The 26,732-nt window shown below is 37.9% G+C and overlaps 1 protein-coding gene across 8 annotated transcripts in view; it reads left to right on the forward strand.

The window, feature by feature from the left end:
- Positions 1–26,732, forward strand: part of LOC137235424 (uncharacterized) — a 993,733-nt gene that overhangs the window by 317,970 nt on the left and 649,031 nt on the right. Inside the window, exon 2 of one of the 8 annotated variants that reach the window (XM_067758402.1) lies at positions 11,378–11,438. The exons of the other annotated variants lie outside the window; for them this stretch is intronic. The gene's annotated coding sequence lies outside the window, so the exon portion shown is untranslated. The remainder of the gene's footprint in view (positions 1–11,377; positions 11,439–26,732) is intronic. 8 annotated transcript variants of the gene reach the window in all.

Raw genomic sequence — 26,732 nt, forward strand, 5'->3', positions numbered from 1 at the left:
ATGCTAACTGCATTAGGTCGCATAAAGTTTGAGGGAGCTTGCCTCTGTAAGCAATCACTAGATCATCAGCATATGCCACAATCTTCCCGCTCCCCCAACTAGTATCCGTTAATAGCGAGTTTACCGTTAGGTTCCATAGTAGAAGAGAAAGGACACCACCCTGGGGTGTGCCCCTTGCGACAAAGCGTGTTATATTAACCTTTCTCAGTGAAGAAAGTACTTTCCTTCTCTTGAGCAGTTGATCGATCAGGGCCCCTAGGGGTCTATTTGCATCCAGATTTGTTGAAGCATTGTTGACGGTCTCTGGGCTTATATTGTTGATGCTCCTTCGGTATCTAGGAAGGTCACAAGACAATAATCCTTTTCGAACGAGGATGTTTCGATAGTAGGGCTAGGCTGTGTAGCGCAGTCTCCGCAGATTTCCCTTTGGTGTAAGCGTGTTGGTAGCCAGAAATGAGGTTCATATCAATCTTGGTAGTGAGGGAATCGCTAATTATCCTCTCTAGGGTCTTGAGTACGAAGGATTAAAGACTGATAAGTCTGTAGTCCTTCGGCTCGTAGTGAGAAGCTTTGCCTATCTTTATTTATTTATTTACTTATTACAGCTTATAAGCCTAGATTAATAACTCCATATCACATATTACATATTATATGAGATCTCTTCTAACGGGGGTACTTGGTCTTATCGGCATTTATCTTTGGAATGAATATGACCGTGGCGCTCCTCCATGCACACGGAATATAGTGTGACGAATATTAGCATCACTAAGCTGCTACTAAATAAATGCACAACAACAATAAAGCAGCCACTCTTATGTAGAAGGCGACGAAGAGATATCTCACACACACACATATGTAGTCATCAGCCGAAATAGTTACTCACACATACACACGCATATGGCTATGGGAGAGGCGTGGACTACAGATATACGTGTGATATACTAACCACGCATGAGCTACAACTGTTCTCGAAATTACTAGACTTTAGGAGAAATATGCGAACGAAGCAACGGAGAGTATAAAAGCAGCGCAAGCTGAGTAATCAGTAATGAGTTTGATTAAAGCACGCTATTGGTTGTGAAGTATAATTGTGAGGTACTACTCTCAAAGTAAGCTAAATAAAGACCAGTTTGCAGTACTGAATATTGGAGTGATTTATTCAATAGTTTAGCAATTCGAACGTTTGGTGTTGTACCATACAATTGATGTTGTACCATACCTTCGCAAAAAGCCTTATATAACTTCACAGAGTCTTGTATAATTACCTCGTTTTATTTCCAATTAATAAAAGTATGTAATATATGCAGGATCTTGCATGTCAGGCACTCGATTAAATAATACCTCGCTTGGTAATCCAATTTGATGAAGTAAGTAACATCATGTCGCTTGGTAATCCAATTTGATGAAGTAAGTAACATATGCAGGATAGTGAGTTTATGGCGCTCAATAAAATAATGCCTTTTAGATTTTTTACTTTTCTTTTTCGTAAAAATAAATTTATTGGCTATGCCAAAAATTGGTGGTGGTTTTTCAGCTGGCAAAATTATAATGGCCGCGCCAGGTTGCGTTCGCCCGTGCGAGCGTGTTCGGTCAATAGAACATCAGCTGATAGATTTTTGATGTGGTGAGGATATTGATTGACTTAGGGTGCCATTACATCACCCTGCTTTGGAAAAAAGGAGTCGGCAGGGTGATCAAGTCTGTCGACTTCTTTTTGCTCAAAATTTAAGAAAAATGAAAATGTAAATTTATTAATTAAAAATTGAAATGAAAAAAAAAAAAAAATTGGATGAAGTTAAATATCTTAAATGAAGAAAATGTAATATTCATCAGCTTGTGTTCCAATTGACAAACAGGTTATGAAATTATTTTATATGTAAAACAGTTGTAATTAACGATAATTAAGTTTATTTATACAATGTTATTAAACTTATTTAATATTTTATATGTAAAATAATTTTAATAAATGATAATTAAATTTATTTATACAATGTTAATGGAAAAAAATTCTTTTTTTGTATTGTATTGCAATATGCAGATATTAGGTGTATGATATAATATATATTATATACATATTATGCATAAAATTTTGATACAAAATTCAGTTAATTTTTTTTTTGTGGTTTTTAATTAATAATTATTTTGTATGTTGTATATATGCTTATAATAAGAAAGTGAAAAACTTATAATTATATAATTTGGATGGTTTTTTTTTTTTGAAAGTTAATAAAATAGAATTTTTTTGTTTTTGTACCCTTTAGTGTACCGATGAAAAATGGTCTATGTTACTTTTTTCATACACGGTTTTTATGGATTGTTTTTAATTTTTTTGTTTTTCTGTCACAAGTTGTAACATTTACGCTACCCATTTGCTTAACTACATATGGACCCTCGTAAATGCTTGCGTGTTTATCGCGCGCTTCTTTTTCTACCAGGACCGTATCGTTTATGCAATGTCTGAAAGACGTATATTTCTATCGTAATACAATTTATTACGTTCCTTATGCTTATTTATGAGATCTTTTGTCAATGCATGGAATTTTTGCATACGGTACCTCACTTCCTTTGCGTAATTCTCAACATTATATATTGGATCAATTGTTTCTTTCTTTAGCTCATTTGGCAAAACTGGCTTCCTACCGAATGTTAGTTCAAAGGGAGTGAATTTATTGTCGAAAACAGTATTGTATGTTGTATTGTGCAAGAAAGTAAAGTACTTTAAATATGTATCCCAATCATAAAAGGTATCATTAAGATATGCCCGTAGGTATTCGTTAAATACTCTATGGTTACGTTCTATTGAGCCAACTGTTTGGTAATGATACGCTGTTGAAAAGTCATGTTTGATATTCAAAAGTTTCATAAGTTCTGCAAGAATTTCATTCTTATATTCGGTACCTAAATCTGACCTGATGGATTTCATTGGACCATATATCAAAATAAAACTCTCGAAAATTGTTGAAGCTATTGTTTTGGCACTTTTATCTGGCACTGCTATTGTTACCAGGTATTTTGTTAAATCGCATATGATGGTAAGTGCGAACTTGTTACCGTAACTCGATTGTGGTAAAGGTCCGATTGTTAATAATAATTATATCAAATGATGTATATTGGAACGATTTTCCGTCATCCCTTGTCAAATTTGGTTTTGAGACAAAAAATCTAATACAGAGGAGAAAACAATAAAGAATCTACGGCATAAACTAAGGAAAAACAATATTGTCACAACGAAAGCGGACAAAGGAAACACCACTGTGCTAACCGAAAAAGCGAAATATATATCCAAAACCGAAGACCTCATAGAGGAAATGAAATGTCGTAGAATAAGAGAGGATCCCACAGATGAATACCAAAAATAAATCAAAGTTGCTATAAAAAATGCAACAAACATAGTAGATTCTAACATGGCACATAGATTGGTCCAAATGAACCCCTCGGCTCCTCCACTGATTGCGCTACCAAAAATCCACAAGCCGGACACGCCATTGAGGCCCGTCATTAATTTTAAATGGGCGCCATATTACAAACTGTCCAAATATTTAAAAACGATATTGAAAGATACTCTGGAGCTAAGGAACGAATATGCAATAGCTAACACAACAGAGCTAATAGAGAAACTTGAGACCGTAGAGCTAACAAAGAACAGCAAATTGGTATCTTTTGACATAAAAGATTTATACCCATCAATACCAATATCGGAGACTTTGAACATAGTTAGCTCAACAATAGTTCATAATACAAAAAACAAAGTGAAAAGTATGCAAATCACAAATACGCTAAGAACCACTTTCCGTCAAAACTATTTTCAATTCAACAATAAAATATATAGACAAACAAACGGTCTTGGAATGGGAAGCCCCACATCAGCAATTCTTATGGAAGTGTTCATGCAAAATTTGGAAGAAAAAGTACATACAGGAGCTGAAGTCCAAATTAGGCGTGTCATTTTATGCTAGATACGTGGATGACATAATATGCGTTTTAACTACTAATAACGAAGATCTTGTACTGGAGTACCTCAACAAGCAGCACGGAAATATAAAATTTACAATGGAAACCGAAAAAGACGGAGGAATCAACTATCTAGACCTCACGATAAATATTGATAAAGAAGCCAAAAGATTTAACTATGACATATATAGAAAGCCAACGGCCACCGACACAATAATACATAATACCTCAAATCACCCCCAACAGCATAAAAATACAGCATTAAGGCACTTGGTACATAGACTTGAAAGAACACCTCTTACACGAGAGGCATATAAGAGAGAACTTGAAGTCATTTATAATATCGCTGCAAACAACGGATATAAAAAAGCACTAGTAGATAAGCTCAGAAGGACAAATAGAGAACCAAAAAGAAATAATGGAAAGGAAAATAATAGCTGGACGACTATGACATATACTGGAAAAGGAACATATAAATTGGCAAACTTCTTTAAAAAATACAACATTAACACATCATTCAAAACATCGAACAATGTCGGGCGAAAACTAAGAACTAACACTAACTCAGAGGATCCCTTTAGCAGCCACGGCGTATACAAGCTTACCTGCGGATGTCAACATAGTTACATAGGACAAACAGGACGTCAAATAAGAACGAGGTTCAGAGAACATATTAGAGATTACAACAAAAAAATCCGAAATCCAAACATTATACCCGAGTCTAACTTCGCGAATCACATGGTCGAGAATGAATGTTCCCCAGCAAACATCAAAAAAACAGTTAGGGTTCTTCACATACAAGAAAAAGGCAGACGTCTCAACGTACTCGAAAACATGGAAATCTACAAACAGAAAACATTCGACGGTAGAATAATAAACGAACAGATAAACACAATTTCTGAAACAATATTCAAGCCTTTAAAACTTGTTTGCAAGAAACAAAGTAATCACACAGGTACAACAGACAAATACACAACAACAAATAAACACAAAACAATTAACGCACCAAACCAACAAGCCCACAAAGAAGGTCAATCGACTAAACTTACGGATTTTTACCTGCTCCAGTCAGCCACAAAAATCGATCAGTAAAAACCACCCTCGGTCCTGAATGAACACACAACACATCCACATAACTAAATATACACAAGCATCAATTTTGACAATACCTGCTCATGTACCTACGAACTATAAATACAGGACAAACGACAACAACAGATCAGAACGAATATCGACACTGATGATGGCACAACGCCGAAGCCGGTTTGTCTCATAACCAAATTTGACAAGGAATGACGGAAAATCGTTCCAATATACATCATTTATCCACCCTGTCGGAAAATCAACAAAACAAAATAAGTATATCAAATGGTTCACTCGGCGTTGGAGTCAGTACAAGATTTTCTTTGATTTTTGGTTTGACTTTGTTTACTAAACATTTTTGACGAATTTAGCAATGTCACGAGTCATGTTTTTCCAAAAGTATTTAGTACGAATTTTTGCGTAAAGCTTTTTAACACCGCAGTGACCGCCTGATATAAGGTCATTATGATAAATTGTCATGCTTTGGATTTTTGTATTGTCGTCTGTTATAGTTTCGACTGGGTTTGTAAGTAGTATTTCTAACGTTTTATAAATTTTATTTCTGCATTGTTTTAAATTTAAAATTGTACAATATTTGAAAAATATATCATCTTTTGGCCATTCAACTTTGTTAATATGGTGACTGTTAGCTACTGCTTGTAACTTCGAAAGTAACTCTTCTAAGTTTTTTATTCCGTTACCAATCTCTATATTAAGTAGTTTGATCTTTTTACGTCGCATATGTGCGCTTATATGCATTTTAGAAATTTGACTTTTATCATCATAAAAAAATGTGGTTCTTATACGCGGAACTTTTTTCGAATTAAATGAAAATTTGTCATAAACGTGTAAGGTAAGTTGTTTTTCGTCGTTTTTGTCTGTTTAGAAGGTTTTCATCGTTTTGTCATTGGTCTTGTCTGTACTGCTAAAATTTGTTTGTTCGATTCCTTAATCTCATCGATTGTAATGCGCGATAGTGCATTAGCACCAACGTTTGATTTACCCTTTATATAAACTATAGTAAAGTTATATTCTGCTAATTCTAGCCTAATTCTTGAAAGTTTTGAAGATGGGTCTTTCATATTGAAAAGGTATACTAGAGGTCTATGATCTGATTTTACAATGAAATGGGTGCCATAAACGTATGGTCGAAATTGCTTGATTACAAAGTAAATAGCTAAAAGTTCTAATTCTATAATGGGTTTTTTCTGCTGTGCTTTATTAAATGCTTTAGAAGCGAAACAAATTGGTAAATCACTGTCTTGCTGTTCTTGACTCAAAATAGCGCCACATCCAGTTGTTGAAGCATCAACGGTAATAATGAATTGTTTAGTAAAATCTGGGTATTGAAGTAATTTAGTGAAAGTAATGCTGCTTTCAAAGATAAAAATGCCATTTCCGCGAAATATTAGTGTGCACCTGAAACAAAAACACCACATTTTTTTTGGAAATTTTCATTACTCATGAAATCTATACACATATTTTATGTATTAACCGTAGCAAAAAATTTGTTTTTGTTATGAATTTTTAGTAATACACGTTAATCGTTTATTTTCCATTTGATATTTCCACCTGCACAAGTTGTTGTTGTTGTTGTTGTAGCAGTGCTTCGCCCCACCTAACAGACGCGACCGATCACAAACTGTCATCAATATCCTCTAACGGGAGTCCAAGGAAACTTGCTGTTTCAACAGGGGTGGACCATAGGGAAAGGGGTGTTAGAGGCGTTGGTTCCACATTACAATTAAAGAGATGGTTTGTGTCATGTGGGGACACATTGCAAGCGGGGCATACATTTTGTATATCGGGGTTGATTCTGGATAGGTAAGAGTTTAACCTGTTACAGTATCCAGAACGAAGTTGAGCCAGAGTAACACGCGTTTCCCTGGGGAGTATGCGTTCCTCTTCCGCAAGTTTTGGATACTTTACTTTGAGTACTGGGTTCACCGGGCAATTCCCGGCATGAAGGTCCGACGCCTGTTTGTGGAGTTCACCAAGGACCTGCTTATGTTTTTTCGCTTCATACGGCTGTGTTCTCAGATGCCGTATTTCCTCAAAATGCTTACGGAGATGACTCCTTAAGCCCCTAGGCGGTGCTGGCTCGTCATTCAGATGTCTGTTGGGATGCCCAGGTTTCTGGGTATTCAACAGGAACTGTTTGGTCAGCATCTCGTTTCTTTCCCTGATGGGGAGTATTCTCGCCTCATTATGTAGATGGTGTTCTGGGGACATAAGAAGACAGCCCGTGGCAATTCTGAGAGCAGTATTTTGGCAGGCCTGTAGCTTCTTCCAGTGGGTAATTTTTAGGCTTGGCGACCATATGGGTGACGCGTAGCACGTAATCGGCTGGCTAATTGCTTTGTATGTAGTCATGAGCGTTTCTTTATCTTTTCCCCAGGTACTGCCAGCAAGGGATTTGAGGATTTTGTTACGGCTCTGAATTCTCGGAACAATTGCGGCTGCGTGCTCACCAAAATGCAGATCCTGATCAAACGTCACACCCAAGATTTTGGGGTGTAGGACAGTCGGTAGCGTAGAGCCATCGACGTGGATGTTCAAAATGGTCGACATTTGGGACGTCCATGTTGTAAATAAGGTCGCGGAAGATTTAGTCGGTGATAATGCCAGGTTTCGCGAGGCGAAAAAACTGGAGAGATCAGGGAGGTAGCCGTTTATTTTATTGCATAGCTCATCGATCTGTGGGCCTGGGCCTGTGGCCATTACTGTGCAGTCATCGGCGTAGGAAACGATTGTGACTCCTTCCGGTGGTGAAGGTAGCTTAGATATGTAGAAATTAAACAAAAGTGGGGATAGGACACCACCCTGTGGCACCCCTTGTTTAATTCTCCTTGGCTTTGATGTTTCGTTTCTAAATAGCACCGATGCCTGCCGACCACCCAGATAATTTGCGGTCCACCTTTTAAGACATGGGGGAAGGGTAGACCCTTCCAGGTCTTGCAGTAACGAGCCATGGTTGACCGTATCAAAAGCTTTTGATAGGTCTAGCGCTACGAGTACTGTTCTATGGTGGGGGTTTTGATTTAAACCGCAATTTATCTGGGTGCTGATGGCATTTAGCGCGGAGGTAGTGCTATGGAGTTTTCTGAAGCCATGCTGATGGGAGGCTAGTTGCAAATTTGCTTGGAAATAAGGGAGTAAAATGGCTTCGAGCGTCTTTGCTACTGGCGATAGGAGAGATATCGGACGATACGACTCTCCTATGTTAGCTGGTTTACCAGGCTTTAGTAGCGGGACCACCTTGGCCATTCTCCATTTCTCGGGTATGACAAAGGTGGAAAGAGACAGGTTGAAGACCTGCGCTAAATATTTGAAACCCTCTTTCCCTAGGCTTTTAAGCATCGGCATGGCTATGCCGTCTGGGCCCACTGCTTTGGATGGTTTAGCGCGACCAATGGCGTCCTCAACCTCTTTAGCGGTGATGGTGATTGGTGACGCGCTGAATTTGTGTTTATGTGCGTGTCTGTTGGCCCTCCGTCTAACTTTGTCGACCGTAGAATGCATTATATATTGTCGGCAGTAAGCGCTCGCGCATTTTTTCGCATCCGACAGCACTTTGTCGCCAAAGGCGATGGAAACTTTGTCTTTGTGCTTAGTCGGATTCGATAGGGACTTTACGGTGAACCAAAGTTTACCCACACCGGTAGAGAGGTTACAACCTCTTAGGTGCTCCTCCCATTTCGCCCGCTTGTGTTCATCCACAAGCAATCTGATGCGTTGGTTTATATCCCTTATTTGGGGGTCGCCTGGATCAAGCTGCTTTATAAGGTCACGTTCTCTCGCTAAGTTTGCGGCCTCCGCCGGGAAGTGGGGCCGGATTTCGGGAATTCTCCCGGCGGGAATGAAACGTGCCGAGGCGGATTCAATGACCTTGCGGAAGGCACGCTCCCCTTGGCGGGCATCAGTCGGGATAGGGAGGGCAGCAAAGAGGTTGTCTGTAAAGGATTTATATTCTTCCCACTTTCCTTTTTTAAAGTTTATGAAAGTGCGTTTTTCGGTGACGATGAAGTCGGCGGTACGCTCGAGCGAAACAAGTATAGGCAGGTGGTCGGATGCCAATGATACCATCGGCTGCCAGTTGACGCAGTTTACGAGTTCTGCGCTCACGATTGAGATATCTGGCGAACTGTGACAGCTTCCTACCATACGTGTGGGGGCGTCTCCGTTTATTGTGCAGAACGTCGTTTCTTCTATTTGATCCGCCAACATCTCGCCCCTACTGTTCGCCCGCAAATTTGAATGCCATAGATCATGATGGGCATTGAAGTCGCCTAAAATAATGCGATTGTTTCCAGTGAGTAAGGCTCTGATATTAGGGCGGTATCCACCGGGGCAACAGGTGGCAGGGGGGATGTAGATGTTGATGATTTCTAGGTTTGCATCGCCTGACCGGACAGATAGGCCTTGACGTTCTAAGACGTTGTCCCTGCGGTCGATGCCAGGATCAAATATGTGATACTGCACAGAGTGGTGTATTATAAACGCGAGGCCGCCTCCATTTCCGCTCTCGCGATCTTTTCTGTGGACATTATACCCAGAGCAGGTCTGCAATGCAGATCGTGCTGTGAGTTTAGTCTCTTGAATCGCAGCAATGCGGATGTTGTGCCGCTTCATGAAATTGACTATCTCCGTAATCTTCCCAGTTAGTCCATTACAGTTTAACTGCAGAATTCTGAAGTGCATGAGGGGAGACGTCGCCACTCTGGGTGTAAGTGACGGGTGACTACGCCTGGGTTGAGGAAGGCCAGGACGCAATTGCTGTTGTGGCCCTGGGACTGGGCGTCCTTGGGCAAGCATTGGGGTACCCGGATGATTTGGGTTTGCGACCTGGCAACATGGCGCGATGAAACCCGTCGAGGGGTTGCCGTCGCGGAGACCAGAACATCTAGGAAAGTGGCACCACCCAAGGCAGAAGCTGCATTGGGCGGTTGTCGCAAACATATATATTCTGTGCTGGCAAATGGTGCAAACGGAGGTAGGGACTAAGAGTCTGGTTCCCTGACCTACACGATTGCTGCCGGAAAAGAGGGGGGGAGAAGACGGGGGCAGGGGCTGTTGCTCAGCATTGCTTCCGACTCTACTACGAAGATTGTAGTTATGAGTGGTAGCAGCTGTTTGAGTTGTTGGCGCCGTAAGGCGCGAGCAGCAGCGGGTACTTGTTGTGGCTTGCTGAGCAGCGTGGCTGCTGGAAGGTAATGGGGGGGGGGGGGCGCTTAGACGTAGACTACGAGGCGCCCTTGGGCGTGAACAGCAAGGAGCCACAAAAGATTTATAAAAGTTACGTGGACGTCGGGTTTTGGGATCAAGCCCAGAGCAACCTGTCCGATGCAACCATCCCTTACACGAGACACACTGAACAGAGTATGACCGTCCTAAAAAGATTCTTTTCCGGCAGATGCAGCAAAACCATTTCTCAGGACCGGGGTCAGGAGACGGACCCGGATTGGATTCGATACCTTCCCGGAGCAAGAGAATATGGAGCAGTCCTGCTGCAAGGAGCTGCTGGGAGGATGACAATTTATGGGAGGGACGAAACAAATTAAATGGGGTTACACTGAAATGACAGTCCTTGGTCGGGAAAAATCCCGAGTCGCTCCGGTACATAGAACCGACTGCCTTGGGAAGCGACTGCACAAGCATATTCATATGCGTTCACTTGTGTGCAAAAGCACCTAAGTCACTTAAGGAATTTCCGTTTTTTTCTCTTTTTTCGGAACTTTGTCATTTGTTTTCTACTGAGATTTCTTTCTCATCCAGTAAAAGCAATTTGTGATTCCGTTATTAATTTGAAGTGAAAAGTAAAAATTGGCGCTTAAGTAAGTTAACAGAACTTTTATTTTTATTAAATCAATTCAGTTAATTAATATAAGTTAACTTCAATTCAAACTTTCCTTCACTATTGGTTTTGATCGTTAATTTTCTTACTTTTTTTTAACACTTTGGTTTCAATTGAATTCATTTCATTTAGGAACAAAAACCAATAATTTTTTTGTTACTAATATCTTTTTACCTGATTATTTTCATATCAGCACTATATTAATTATTATAATTATATGATATTATAATAATTTCTTTTAATAATATCTTTTTACCTGATTTTTTTCATATCAGCACTGACACATTTTTATTTTTCTCTTTTATAGTTTTTTTCACTGAAACAATCACATCCGCGCGACTGAAAAAAATTATTAAAACTAGAAAGCAAAGAAGAGTAAAACATCAAGAACTTAAACTTTCCTTGATTTTAGTTACTCGGTCATTGCCCTATTAGCGGAATACCCTGTATGTATTATTGTTGTACCTTTTCTTTAATCTCCACTTTCAGCTTCATACGCCGTCTTTGGTACCAAACTCTGGTGACAAAAGCGAGGTGAGCGCACGCTAAGGTAAACACATATACATACCACATTTACATATATTTAATTTTTGTTGGTTAAGTGTACAAACGTATGTACATATTTAAGTGAAGTAGATTTTTGTGCATATGCTTGGGTAAAGAAACATTAGGCAAGGTCAGATTTTTTTTTGGAAACACAAATAAATAAGTCTTTCGATTAAAATTTGTAATTAAGTTCTCATAATTTAATTTTTTTTTACTTTTAAATACCATAAGTTGAAGTAATTTCTATAGATATAAGAATCGTCTTGATAATTGCTTTTAAACAATTGAATTTTGCGGATTGAATGAATTAGAGTTTTAATTACTGAAATTTTTGTTGATACTTAAAAATTCAAAAGAAATTAGAATAATAAAGAATTCATATTTTTTCGAAACGGTTGACGGAGTGAGGGACATGGACTGATGACTTAGTGGCGGACGATTGTCCACCAAATAGGGGACTCCACTCGGATGACGGAGCCATGGCGGAGTCAAAGGCTGTTCCCTCTTTTGTGAACAGAAGGGGTGGGAAGGCTCCAACCTGACACGGACAGTTATGTCTCCCGCTTTTAGTCAATCACCTTTCCTTTTTGTATACTCCATCTAGGCATGAACCCTTTTTGCTATGTATCTGTGGGAAGGAGACGTGGTAAGAACCGCGCCCCTAAGCCGTTGAGCCTCAGCCGGGCTACAACCATGTCGAGCCGCCACTCCTCTCCCAACACAGGCAGTTATATAACATGGTATCCATACATTAACTTTTGGTACCGTGGGGATTTGCGCTTTATCTACCACCTCAAACCGCGCGTTCGTGCCTTGCCTTTGGAGGTTTGGAACCACTTCCTCCAACCACCGCAAGGTCGCGATGTTGTCGCACGCTATCAACTTCACACCATTATTGGTCACCCTCATCCCGCCGCCCTTCTATGAGGCGAAACGGCGTAGATGCCAGTCCTAAACAGTTCCGCCTCATAGTCGGGCGCTATGGAGTTCGGCTAAGCCCTCACACCAACAACAAGGGTCCCACCCTAGTGAGAGTCCTTTGCCTTAATTATTGCAAATATATCGTCTACATACTTATTTATGTATTTGATATATATGTCCTTGGATTTGAGCTCGGTGATGCTGCCATCAAATATTTTGTATAGAGGGGATTTCCCATAAGCATTCCGTATACTTGTTGGTAGAATTTGCCATCGTATGTAAAATAATTGTTGTCCCTCAAGCAGAATTCGAGGTACGTTTCAAACTGTTTATTTGTTAAAGTAGTGTGTTGTTTTAGTGTTTCCCATTTTCTAAGTATTGTGCGTATAGCTAATAGTATGGGAATGTTTATATAAAGGGAAATCACATCAAACGATATTAGAATTTTATCTTCCGCTATGTTAACTTCTTGGAGGTTGTGTTTTAGTTGGAGGGAATTTTTAACATTTAGGTTACCACAGATTATGTTTTTAAGGTATGTCCAATGTGCTTTGAAAGTTTGTAGCATGGTACACCTTACTTACTTAATTGGCGCTTAACCGTCTAAACGGCTATGGCCGTCCAAAAAGGCGCGCTAGTCGCTCCTTCGCTCCGCCAACCGGCGCCAATTGGTCACACCAAGGGAGTTTAAATCGTTTTCCACCTGGTCCTTCCAATGGAGTGGGGGCCGCCCTCTACCTCTGCTTCCATAAGCGGGTTCCGATAGAAACACTTTCTTGGCCGGAGCATCATCATTCATTCGCATAACATGGCCTAGCCAGCGCAGCCGCTGCGGTTTAATTCGCTGGAATATGTTGATGTCTGCGTATAACTCGTACAGCTCATCATTAAATCTTCTTCGGTACTCGCCATCTCCAACGTGTAGGGGTCCATAAATCTTACGAAGAACTTTTCTCTCGAAGCATGGTACACCTACAGAACATGATATCAGTCTAAGTGGAGTTTGTTCTTTATGGTTCTTAGGAAGTCCATACAATCTTGGCGCTGTAGCCGCAGTGCAAATTAATTGCTTCTTATCCCTGCACTTTTAGGGTTCCTTGTGCAGTCTTCAAACTTTGCACAAGCGACACTTAGGGGTGGTAGGGGTACAATAATAAATTCGTATACTATGCAATACAAATTTTGTTTTTTTCTGTAGCTTTGATTAGCGAATGCGGATACTGAAGCTACCACATGGTTGTTCCAGCAACAGCTGTATGTGAGGCTTGCAACACGCGTTTGCACGGGGTAGTTTTTCAAAGGGTGGGGATTAAGGTGGTACATCCAGGTTCCGGTATCGGATACTGAATCCTGAAGTGTACACTTTAAAGTTAATAAATCAGGGAATTATCTATATGACACAACGTAGGGAAGAGGACGCACGGACTGAAAACCCCTATAATGACCTCTACAAGTACAACACCCTATACACACCAAAGCAAACCAATATATACATATGTGACCCGGCTTATGAAAAGGAGGCTTATGACTCAAAAAAGAAATTGTGAGAAACAGCTGTTAACAGCCACCTTTTCATAGCCCGGGTCATATATATATAAATTAATAATTTTTTTAGTTTGAGGAAAGGATAGTTTACTGTATTTTGGTTTTTTTATCTTCATAAATTTTGTATATTTGAAAACACTATTTACTATATCTACATAACCATGCGCGGTTCCAGGGGGGGACTAGGGGAAATTTTATGTATATATATTTTTTTTATGAATAAGGGGTTTAATTTTTGAAGAGGAGTAAAAATATTGTTAGTGCTTTGCCCACGCTTTGGCTGCAACAATTTATAAACTCTTCTTGATAAGCTGTGGAATACCCGAATGCAATTCTTATTTAAGTACATACATGCTTCACAGACAGACCGCCAGAAGTCCATTTTGTCGTACTTTCCAACTGCAAAAAAGAGTAAGAAAGATGCCGATGATCAACCCGAATTGATGTCTCATGAGAAACCCGCAAGTTCTGTCACTGAAGCAGACAATTCTAGATGTGAAATGGAGAGCTCGCACGCTAGCATACCATCTACCTCAAAAGCTGCATAACTTCAGCAAATTCTTTATGATCCAGTAAAAGTTTCGAACGACGTAGGTGATTATATAGGACAAAGAATCGACGATTACACAAAGAAATCTTTGCTTCAAAATCCTTGGGTTCCTCCAGAAAATTATACTTTTCCATTTTCAATGAGAATGGTTTCTGGTAAAGAGATTAAAAATTATATAACCCATAAACATTTAAATGCTTACAAAGAATGGCTTGTACTATCCAATGTGAAAAAGGGCCTCTTCTGTAAATATTGCCCATGGTTCACGCCCCTAGATGGTGGCAACATTTCTTTGGGAGCTCTCGTAGCTAAACTGTTAACAAATTTCAAGAACTTAGATGGAACCAGAAACGATTTAGAAGTACACGCACAAAATATTTACCACAAAAATGCAATAGCTGCGGGAAAGGACTTCTTGAGAAACCATCATAACCCTCAAAATGAAGTAATAAGTCTTCTCGACAATAATTATCTTAGAGCGAAACAAGAGAATAGAGAAAAACTTGTACGAATTACGAAGGCTATTATTTTTTTAGGAAGGCAGAACATTGCACTCCGTGGTCACAGAGATTATGGGCCGTTGCTATTGGATCAAACTTGTAAGCAGAATGAGGGAAACTTTAGGGCAGTGCTCAGGTTGATGGTTGATTCAGGTGACAAACTTCTGGAATCTCATCTCAATAGCACGTCTTCGAGAGCAACATATATAAGTAAAGACACGCAAAATCAGCTAATTGAGTGTTGCAGGGCTGAAATATTACAGACAATTTTGATGAGAGTGAATCGAGCTGAATACTACTCGCTTGTTTTTGATGAATCTCCAGATCTTTCAGGAAAAGCTCAGGTAATACATATTTTTACGTTATAATTAGAGAAAACCTGTGTCGTAATTTTGAAAAATAATTTGCCGGAATATATTTTTTAAACGAGTAATCGTTTTGCATACATTGCGGTTTATTCAAAACGCTTTTTAAATTTACTTTGTCATTAATTCGTTTCATATAGAGTTATTAGGAAGAAATATCCATACCAATTTCACACTGCATTTTCCGTGATAATTTGAATAGTAGCATGATTAGTTTCAGCTCAATTTTTGACATTCCGATGTCCAGTTTAATTTTCTTTTTGAATTTTAAAAAATACTTAATACTTATTAATATAATTTTTTTGGTTTTGGGTGGTTACAGGTTAGTATAGTACCTCGATATGTTGATTTTTCTGAAGAAGGACCCAGCATTAGAGAGGACTTCTGCACGTTTTTGGATGCTTTTGATGAGCTATCCAAGAATACTACTGCAGATGCTTATGACTCTGAAGTGGAAGATGAAAATTCATCGCCTACGACTGCTAAAGAAGACAACCAAACTGACAGAGAATTATCTTTAACGGGGGTCGCTCTCGGGCAAATGGTTTTGAAGGAAATGAAGAAAATGGGACTTAACATTAAATTGTGTGCATCAATAGGAACCGATGCGTGTGCCGTCATGCTCTCAGATTGCGGAGCCGTCAACGAAATCCGAAAAGAAGCAGAAAATGCTGTAGTAAGTCCCTGTTTCTCTCATAAACTGAGCAGCAGCATATCCAAATCTGTAAAAGTACGAGTAATCGAGATAGTTTGCAGTACCATACGAGAGGTCGACAAGTTCTTTAAAAAGTCGTATCCTAAGCGTGCCACAGCGTTATATAATTTACTTGGGGAACAACTTGTTCAATTATGTGAAACACGATGAGTGCAACGTCATGATGCAGTGATTCAGTTTGCTGCGAAAATGCCACTGATTGTGGATGCTTTGACAAAAATAAGTTAGTGGAGGAACAGAGAAACAGCTGGTAAAGCAACGGTTCTTATTGCAGCTGTGTGCAACTTTGAATTCATTGTCGGGCTCTTTTGTCTGTGTGATGTATTGTCGTTCACTCATTCACTCAGCGTCATACTCCAAAAGGAGGATATCGATTTGGCTAAAGCATCGACGATGATTGATATGCTGCTCGTGTCGTTTCAAAATCGTAGAAATACAGCAGATCAAACCTTCAAGATTATTTATTCAGATGCAAAAAAATTGGCGGAAGAACTCAGAAAATGTCAACGAGGGAAAACCAAAAACATCTAGCAGACAAACAGGACGCAACAATTACAGCATGCCAACTTGTGAAGATTACTACAGGGTCTCCGTGTATAATCCTCTGTTGGACAGTATCAGTGAAGATTTGAAAACTCGTTTTTCAAAAGAAGTTTTGGATGGATTCCAGTTATGTTCGCTGCTTCCTGAGAAAGTGTGTACTTTTAAGGCAAATGAAATTGAAAATCTGATCAGCTGCTTGATTACAAGATTCAACGGTCTTCTGAATTATGACAACGTCGTTCAACGTTTGAGGCTTAAGGGCGAGTTGAATCAGTGGCAAATTCATTGGCAGCTCCAGCAAAATTTGAAAACAAATAAGTTGCCGACCTCTGCATGGGAAACGTTAAGGCAATGCGATGTCGATATATACCCAATAATTCACGTTTTTCTTCGCATATTCTGCACATTTCCTGTGACAAACTCGAGCTCTGAACGCTGTTTTTCCACCCTTCGCCGTTTGAAAACATGGCTCAGAACTACTATGCTACAAGAAAGATTGATCGGTTTGGCACTACTACATACGCATTTCGACATTGAAGTAACACCTGAGAATGTCTTTGACAGATTTGCGAAAATAGGACCACATCGTCTTGTTTTATGATTTAATTTTTTTCAACAATTGTATCATGTACAGAGTAAATATTGACTGTAATGAAATATTAATCTACATAGTAGTTTCTTATCACAAAACGGTTTTTTACTAATTTCTAATTTTTCTTGCTTGGTCTACCATTTTACGTTATCACTATATATATTTAAAAAATTTTTATTAGATAAATATTAGGTGGAGATTGTGAAGAAATTAAAAAGGTACTTTCGCTACATTATGCAGATAAAAGGGACATAAGGACCCTTGAGCACCAGCTCAATCAGTTGGTTCAAAGATCTGCAACGTCGGATGAATTTTACGCAACGGTCAACAACCAGTTGTCGCCGATCGTCAACAAAATCATGTCGGATTAGTATAGCCGCGAGACTATGTCAGTCCTTGTGGAAACGTACCGCAATAGGACACTTGACGTTTTCATTAGGAGCCTTAGTCCGGAAATGTCGCGTATGTTAATTGTTCAGAAACCAAAAACCCTACCAGAAGCATATTCAGCATTCTTGGATATTCAAAATTTGACGCTCAGGAATACAATAGTGCACAATAACAAATAAAATTGTGGTTCCCTCCAATGTCCTAAAACAACAGTCACAAAGACCACCATTCCCTCCAAGAGCGCCTGCCAGTTATAACTGGGGCAATAGAAACTCCAGTCAGGGATATGAGAGAAACCCTTTCAATAGACCTCAAATGAATCGCAGGGGAAATCTTGCCCCTCCTAATAGGCCTACGGCAAGTTAGAGTGGATTTTAGGGATGCCCGAGTCGAAAGAGGGTGCAGTTGGGGGAGCACCACTACCACCAGCACCACCATCAGGGGCTACTGCGACAAGGACTAGGAGCAGTGCAGCACTCCTGGCGGATAGGATTGAGCAGCTGGGCCTGATGATGGAGATGATGATGCAACAGAATGCAGAGATGACAGCGCATATGAATGAGATGCGTAAGATGCGAGCTGATGTCTCCAAACTTAGCGATCGCGTTGCTGGCGTGGAAACTTCGATGCACAATCAAGCTGCACCACCCCTTCAAGCCGCGACGTCAACACCAGGGCAGACAAGAGAAAGTACGACAAGCCATCGTAATACCAACAACAGTCATTCCCAAAGAGAAGGAAGATCGTACAACTACGCGCCAAGGAAGAAAGTTGACCTTGACAAATGGCACTTAAAACTTGATGGATCGGCGGAGGGTATGACGGTGGAGACTTTTGTCCGCTTGGAACGTATGCGAGTCCAACATCAACTTTCCTTCCAAAATATTTTCTCAGATTTTCATGGCCTATTGGCTGGCCCCGTCAAGCTCTTAAGTGGTATTGGCAAATACTGGAGGACCGTGCCGACGATGAGGGATTCTACTACCCAATTCAAATCGGCAGAATCAGATTATGAGGTAATCTGGGAGATTATGGAAAGGAAGCAGCTGCCTCAGGGAAGCTTCGAGGAGTTTTACGTTGACGTCCACGATCTCACGTTTCGCCTTAGGAATAAGATAGCTGAGGAGTTGGTGAAAATGCAAATTTTTAATATTTATAAGCTTTTCTGATCTAATTGTTGATAGTGCGAATAAAAGAGACTTATTCCACCTTTTAACTCAACATTTCGCCAAATTTCCTTGGCATCATCAGGAGTTAAGATATCTCTATTTATTTCATAAATGAAAGCGAATATTACAATAAGTTTTGTGTATTTTTTTTACATACATATATATAGAGATATGTAAGGAGACGGTGAACATGATTACACATAAAACAAAAATTACACTTGACAGTAATGTTAATTTTGCACCTACTTACATAAAAATGTGTTGATTTAATTATTAAAATATGTGAAAACCATTAAACTATTAAAACTAAATCAATAATCGATACCATCTTTTTTGTGGTAAAATTGTCACTATAAATGTTATAAACATAATAGATATGAAGAAGCAATATTGTCAGTGTCTTCTCTTCTGTTAATCGTATGTTCTCTTTTTTGAAGTATTCGAAGGCTCTCTATGGTGTATCTCGTTTTTTCTCTTTTCTCTTTGTCCAATATTCTTGTATTTGCAAAGTCAGCCGTGTGGTTGTTTGTTAGTCGCGTACCTAGTGTTCTTTTAGTTGTACCGATGTACACTTTCTTGCAGTTTTCGCTGCCGTTGCCTTTGCACTGTGTTTCATATACTACATTACTTTGTTGTTGGATATCTATAGGGCCTTTTGTTTTTGTGAAACACGTCGCTAGAGTGCAATTCGATTTAAATGCCAATGTTGTGTGGGATGTTTTCTTATTATTATGATCATGTGCGAGACTTTCTGTCAGCCTGGGAATGTATGTGACACTGAAGTATCGCTTTGTTTGGTTGTCTATATTCGGGGTTTGTTTTGTTGTGTTTTTTATGTCCATTAGTTTTTTGTCGATTAGATTGGTTATTAAGTAGTCAGGGTAGTTATTCTTTTTAAGCTTCTTTTTAATTTTTTTTACATTGGTCTCATGAAACTGTTGATGGCTTATTGATAATACTTTATGTATAAAATTATATGCTGTATTAATTTTATATTTAAAGGGCTGAGAAGAAAAATAGTTAATTAGGCGCCCAGAAGCCGTTGGTTTAGAGTACCAATCTAAAATCAAATTATTGTTGTTGTTGTGAATGCGGGTGTCCAAGAAAGGGATACTGCCATTTACTTCTTTCTCTAAAGTGAATTTTAACTTGTTGTGGTATTTGTTGAGTGTATCTAAAATTATATTTGCGTCGTCCTTTTTAATAATCGCGAAGATGTCGTCTACGTATTTGAAAAGAAATTTGATTTGTATGCCGTGTTGTTTTTGGAGTTCCATGAATGTGAAGTTGAGTACATCGTCCATGACTATGTCGGCAATAGTGGGGGAGAGGGGGTTTGTGTATGCATCTTGTCGTTGTGTGTGAAGTAATTGTTATCTTTGAGGCAGAAATCTAATATGCTTTGGAACTTGCTCTTTGATATAGTCGTGTTTTTTGCTATTTCGTCCCATTTCCGCATCATGATTTTTGATGCTAAATTTGTTGGTATGTTGGTGAACAAGGAGACAACATCGAACGACACTAACACATCTTTTTCACAAACATTTATATTGTTTAGTCTTTCTTTTAATTCATATGAGTTTTTAATGTTGAGTTCAGGCGAAATCAACGATATCAGTATTTTTCCTATAAATTTGGACAGCTGATAACATGGGACATTGGTGCACGAAACAATTGGACGTAGTGGACATTCAGGTTTGTGGATTTTTGGTAGCCCATATAAATGAGGAGCAGTTGCTGCCGTGCTGGTCAAATGTTGTTTTTCTCTTAAGCTAATGTGTTTGCCTTTATATAGTTCGTATACTATGTTGTTGTTTTTCCTTTGTGGTTTGTTTGTTGGATCGCCTCTAACTACTTTGTAAGTATTCTTGTCTCCTAGTAGATTTTCCATTTTAGTGTTGTAGTCCATTTTGTAGAGTGCTATTGTTTTGTTTCCTTCGCCGCTGTCTGTGATGACTATGTCGTCTTTGTGTGTCTTAAGGAACGCTTTCGTTTTTCTATATGTTTCTAATATGAATTTTTCCACAGAATTGTGCCTGATGTTGCGCTTAAAATTCATAATTATGTTACTAAGTTTATTTCTTGCTACTTCCTTTTCTTTTTCTGTTTCTAAAATCTCAAAAACTTGTTCCATTTCAGCTATTGTTTGGACAGAGGAACAATTTTTTGTTGTAGTTGGCAATTTAAATTTTTTGCCTAAAGACAGTAGCCTATTGACATCCTCGGGAAATTCTATATTTGTAGCGTTGACAAACCATTCGGAGTTAAGGCTGATACCTAATTTCCGAATTTGCTCGTGTTTGAGCTTCTGAATTTTGGAAGAAATGTTTGTTTCACTTTGTTTACCGATCTTATTACTTAGAGAGTTTTGCTTGACGCGACTGCCTTAAATTCATCTTCATTGTTAGTTACTTTTATGTTCATATTTGTTTGCGTGATTTCAATATTGAGAATTTCTAAGAAAAATTGGTGTTTTGTTTTTTCTATTTGTTGCTGTACTTTGTCGGATGTTGTGTCTATTAGCGTGCTTTTTAGTGTGTTTGAAAGATGGTTCGGTATGAGGCCGTATCTTTTATATTCCAGTAAATATTTTAGTTGTTGTGATTGCTTAGATAATTTAATTTTCTGTTTGCTAAATTGTTTTAAGTACATGCAAGTGTGTTCACCGTATTTGTACTTCATGTGATTGTAGAAGTTCTTCATTTTCAGGTTTCTTATGTTGCTTTCTGTTGCTGTTGTTTAAATAAATAGATAGTACTAATTGTATTTGTACGGCTGGCTTTCCGTGATTGAATTTACAAGATTTTTGTTACCGATCAGTTTGTTTGGCATGCAAATTTTTAATTTTTATAAGCTTTTCTGATCTAATTGTTGATAGTGCGAATAAAAGAGACTTATTCCACCTTTTAACTCAACGTTTCGCCAAATTTCCTTGGCATCATCAGGAGTTAAGATATCTCTATTTATTTCATAAAAGAAAGCGAACATTACAATAAGTTTTGTGTATTTTTTTTACATACATATATATAGAGATATGTAAGGAGACGGTGAACACGATTACAAATAAAACAAAAATTACACTTGACAATAATGTTAATTTTGCACTTCCTTACATAAAAATGTGTTGATTTAATTATTAAAATATGTGAAAGCCATTAAACTATTAAAACTAAATCAATAATCGATACCATCGTTTTTTGTGGTAAAATTGTCACTATAAATGTTATAAACATAATAAATATGAAGCGGCAATATTGTCAGTGTCTTCTCTTCTGTTAATCGTATGTTCTCTTTTTTGAAGTATTCGAAGGCTCTCCATGGTGTATCTCGTTTTTTCTCTTTTCTCTTTGTCCAATATTCTTGTATTTGCAAAGTCAGCTGTGTGGTTGTTTGTTACCGCATGTTGAGATAAAGCTGTGCTTTGGTTTTGTTTGCGGATGTCGGCTTCGTGTTCAGCTAATCGCGTACCTAGTGTTCTTTTAGTTCTACCGATGTACACTTTGTTGCAGTTTTCGCTGTCGTTGCCTTTGCACTCTATTTCATATACTACATTACTTTGTTGTTGGATATCTATAGGGCTTTTTGTTTTTGTGAAACACGTCGCTAGAGTGCAATTCGATTTAAATGCCAATGTTGTGTGGGATGTTTTCTTATTATTATGATCATGTGCGAGACTCTGTCAGCCTGGGAATGTATGTGACACTGAAGTATCGCTTTGTTTGGTTGTCTATATTCGGGGTTTGTTTTGTTGTGTTTTTTATGTCCATTAGTTTTTTGTCGATTAGATGGATTATTAAGTAGTCAGGGTAGTTATTCTTTTTAAGCGTCTTTTTAATTTTTCTTACATTGGTGTCATGAAACTGTTGATGGCTTATTGATAATACTTTATGTATATGATTATTTGCTGTATTAATTTTATATTTAAAGGGCTGAGAAGAAAAATAGTTAATTAGGCGCCAAGAAGCCGTTGGTTTAGAGTTCCAATCTAAAATCAAATTATGCGGGTGTCCAAGAAAGGGATACTGCCATTTACTTCTTTCTCTAAAGTGAATTTTAACTTGTTGTAGTATTTGTTGAGTGTATCTAAAATTATATTTGCGTCGTCCTTTTTAATAATCGCGAAGATGTCGTCTACGTATTTGACTAGAAATTTGATTTGTATGCCGTGTTGTTTTTGGAGTTCCATGAATGTGAAGTTGAGTACATCGTCCATGACTATGTCCGCAATAGTGGTGGAGAGGGGGTTTGTGTATACATCTTGTCGTTGTGTGTGAAGTAATTGTTATCTTTGAGGCAGAAATCTAATATGCTTTGGAACTTGCTCTTTGATATAGTCGTGTTTTTTGCTATTTCGTCCCATTTCCGCATTATGATTTTTGACGCTAAATTTGTTGGTATGTTGGTGAACAAAGAGACAACATCGAACGACACTAACACATCTTTTTCACAAACATATATATTGTTTAGTCTTTCTTTTAATTCATATGGGTTTTTAATGTTGAGTTCAGGCGAAATCAACGATATCAGTATTTTTCCTATGAATTTGGACAGCTGATAACATGGGACATTGGTGCACGAAACAATTGGACGTAGTGGACATTCAGGTTTGTGGATTTTTGGTAGCCCATATAAACGAGGGGCAGTTGCTGCCGTGCTGGTCAATTATTGTTTTTCTAAGCTAATGTGTTTGCCTTTATATAGTTCGTATGCTATGTTGTTGTTTTTCCTTTGTAGTGTGTTTGTTGGATCGCCTCTAAATACTTTGTAAGTATTCTTGTATCCTAGTAGATTTTCCATTTTAGTGTTGTAGTCCATTTTGTAGAGTGCTATTGTTTTGTTTCCTTTGTCGCTGTCTGTGATGACTATGTCGTCTTTGTGTGTCTTAAGGAACGCTTTCGTTTTTCTATATGTTACTAAAATGAATTTTTCCACAGAATTGTGCCTGATGTTGCGCTTAAAATTCATAATTCTGTTACTAAGTTTATTTCTTGCTACTTCCTTTTCTTTTTCTGTTTCTAAAGTCTTAAAAACTTGTTCCATTTCGGCTGTTGTTTGGACAGAGGAAAAATTGTTTGTTGTAGTTGGCAATGTAAATTTTTTGCCTAAAGACAGTAGCCACTTGACATCCTCGGGAAATTCTATATTTGTAGCGTTGACAAACCATTCGGAGTTAAGGCTGATGCCTAATTTCCGAATTTGCTCGTATTTGAGCTTCTGAATTTTGGAAGAAATGGTTGTTTCACTTTGTTTACCGATCTTATTACTTAGAGAGTTTTGCTTGACGACGACTGCCTTATATTCATCTTCGTTGAGAGTCCTGCGTATTTGTTGATGTGCGTTATATATTGTATCCTTAGTTACTTTTATGTTAATATTTGTTTGCGTGATTTCAATATTGAGAATTTTTAAGAAAAATTGGTGTTTTGTTTTTTCTATTTGTTGCTGTACTTTGTCGGATGTTGTGTCTATTAGCGTGCTTTTTAATGTGTTTGAAAGATGGTTCGGTATGAGGCCGTATCTTTTACATTCCAGTAAATATTTTAGTTGTTGTGATTGCTTAGCTAATTTAATTTTCTGTTTGCTAAATTGTTTTAAGTACATGCAATTGTATTCACCGTATTTGTACTTCATGTGATTGTAGAATTTCTTCATTTTCAGGTTTCTTATGTTGCTTTCTGTTGTTGTTGTTTAAATAAATAGATAGTACTAATTGTATTTTTTACGGCTGGCTTTCCGTGATTGAATTTACAAGATTTTTTTTACCGATCAGTTTGTTTGGCATGCAAATTTTTAATTTTTATAAGCTTTTCTGATCTAATTGTTGATAGTGCGAATAAAAGAGACTTATTCCACCTTTTAACTCAACGTTTCGCCAAATTCCCTTGGCATCATTAGGAGTTAAGATATCTCTATTTATTTCATAAAAGAAAGCGAACATTACAATAAGTTTTGTGTACTTTTTTTTACATACATATATATAGAGATATGTAAGGAGACGGAGAATATGATTACACATAAAACAAAAATTACTTGACAATAATGTTAATTTTGCACTTACTTACATAAAAATGTGTTGATTTAATTATTAAAATATGTGAAAACCACTAAACTATTAAAACTAAATCAATAATCGATACCATCGTTTTTTGTGGTAAAATTGTCACTATAAACGTTATAAACATAATAAATATGAAGCGGCAATATTGTCAGTGTCTTCTCTTCTGTTAATCGTATGTTCTCTTTTTTGAAGTATTCGAAGACTCTCTACTTACTTACTCCACACACAACGACAAGATGTATACATAAACTTATGGCATGCCCATGGGCAACCCCCTCTCCCCCACTATTGCCGACATAGTCCTGGACGATGTACTCAACTTCACATTCATGGAACTCCAAAAACAACACGGCATACAAATCAAATTTCTAGTCAAATATGTAGACGACATCTTCGCGATTATTAAAAAGGGCGACGCAAATATAATTTTAGATACACTCAACAAATACCACAACAAGTTAAAATTCACTGTAGAGAAAGAAGTAAATGGCAGTATCCCTTTCTTGGACGCCCGCATTCACGACAACAACAATAATTTGATTTTAGATTTGTACTCTAAACCAACGGCTTCTGGGCGCCTAATTAACTATTTTTCTTCTCAGCCCTTTAAATATAAAATTAATACAGCAAATAATTTTATACATAAAGTATTATCAATAAGCCATCAACAGTTCAATGAGACCAATGTAAGAAAAATTAAAAAGACGCTTAAAAAGAATAACTACCCTGACTACTTAATAACCAATCTAATCGACAAAAAACTAATGGACATAAAAAACACAACAAAACAAACCCCGAATATAGACGACCAAACAAAGCGATACTTCAGTGTCACATACATTCCCAGGCTGACAGAAAGTCTCGCACATGATCATAATAATAAGAAAACATCCCACACAACATTGGCATTTAAATCGAATTGCACTCTAGCGACGTGTTTCACAAAAACAAAAAGCCCTATAGATATCCAACAACAAAGTAATGTAGTATATGAAATACAGTGCAAAGGCAACGACAGCGAAAACTGCAACAAAGTGTACATCGGTAGAACTAAAAGAACACTAGGTACGCGATTAGCTGAACACGAAGCCGACATACGCAAACAAAAACAAAGCACAGCTTTATCTCAACATGCGGTAACAAACAACCACACAGCTGACTTTGCAAATACAAGAATATTGGACAAAGAGAAAAGAGAAAAAACGAGATACACCATAGAGAGCCTTCGAATTCTTCAAAAAAGAGAACATACGATTAACAGAAGAGAAGACACTGACAATATTGCCGCTTCATATTTATTATGTTTATAACATTTATAGTGACAATTTTACCACAAAAAACGATGGTATCGATTATTGATTTAGTTTTAATAGTTTAATGGTTTTCACATATTTTAATAATTAAATCAACACATTTTTATGTAAGTGCAAAATTAATATTATTGTCAAGTGTAATTTTTGTTTTATGTGTAATCATGTTCACCGTCTCCTTACATATCTCTATATATATGTATGTAAAAAAAATACACAAAACTTATTGTAATGTTCGCTTTCTTTTATGAAATAAATAGAGATATCTTAACTCCTGATGATGCCAAGGAAATTTGACGAAACGTTGAGTTGGTGAAAATAATTAAGGGTAATCTTATACCATATTTGGCGAACCTTACTTTTGCCACAAAGACCGACATATTAGCCGATTTGAAGTTAGAATGTAAGAAGGCTGAAAAGATAATGAAAGGTAATAGGTCAAGGGCAAGGCCAGTGAGCGAGGTAGAGGTCAATGGGGAGCCATGGGCAGAGTGCCAGGAAGAGGTAGTGCTGGAAGCCTTCAGCTTACGGATGAATTGCGACAAGATCTTAGCAGGAAAGGAGCATTTGATTCTGCCGATTCAGGGGCAAAATGTGTAGCTAGCGAACGGGGGTAAAACCGCAGTCGTAGGGGTTGTCA

The sequence above is a fragment of the Eurosta solidaginis genome, chromosome X (assembly GCF_040869045.1).
Source record: "Eurosta solidaginis isolate ZX-2024a chromosome X, ASM4086904v1, whole genome shotgun sequence".
In the NCBI taxonomy this organism is placed as follows: domain Eukaryota; kingdom Metazoa; phylum Arthropoda; class Insecta; order Diptera; family Tephritidae; genus Eurosta; species Eurosta solidaginis.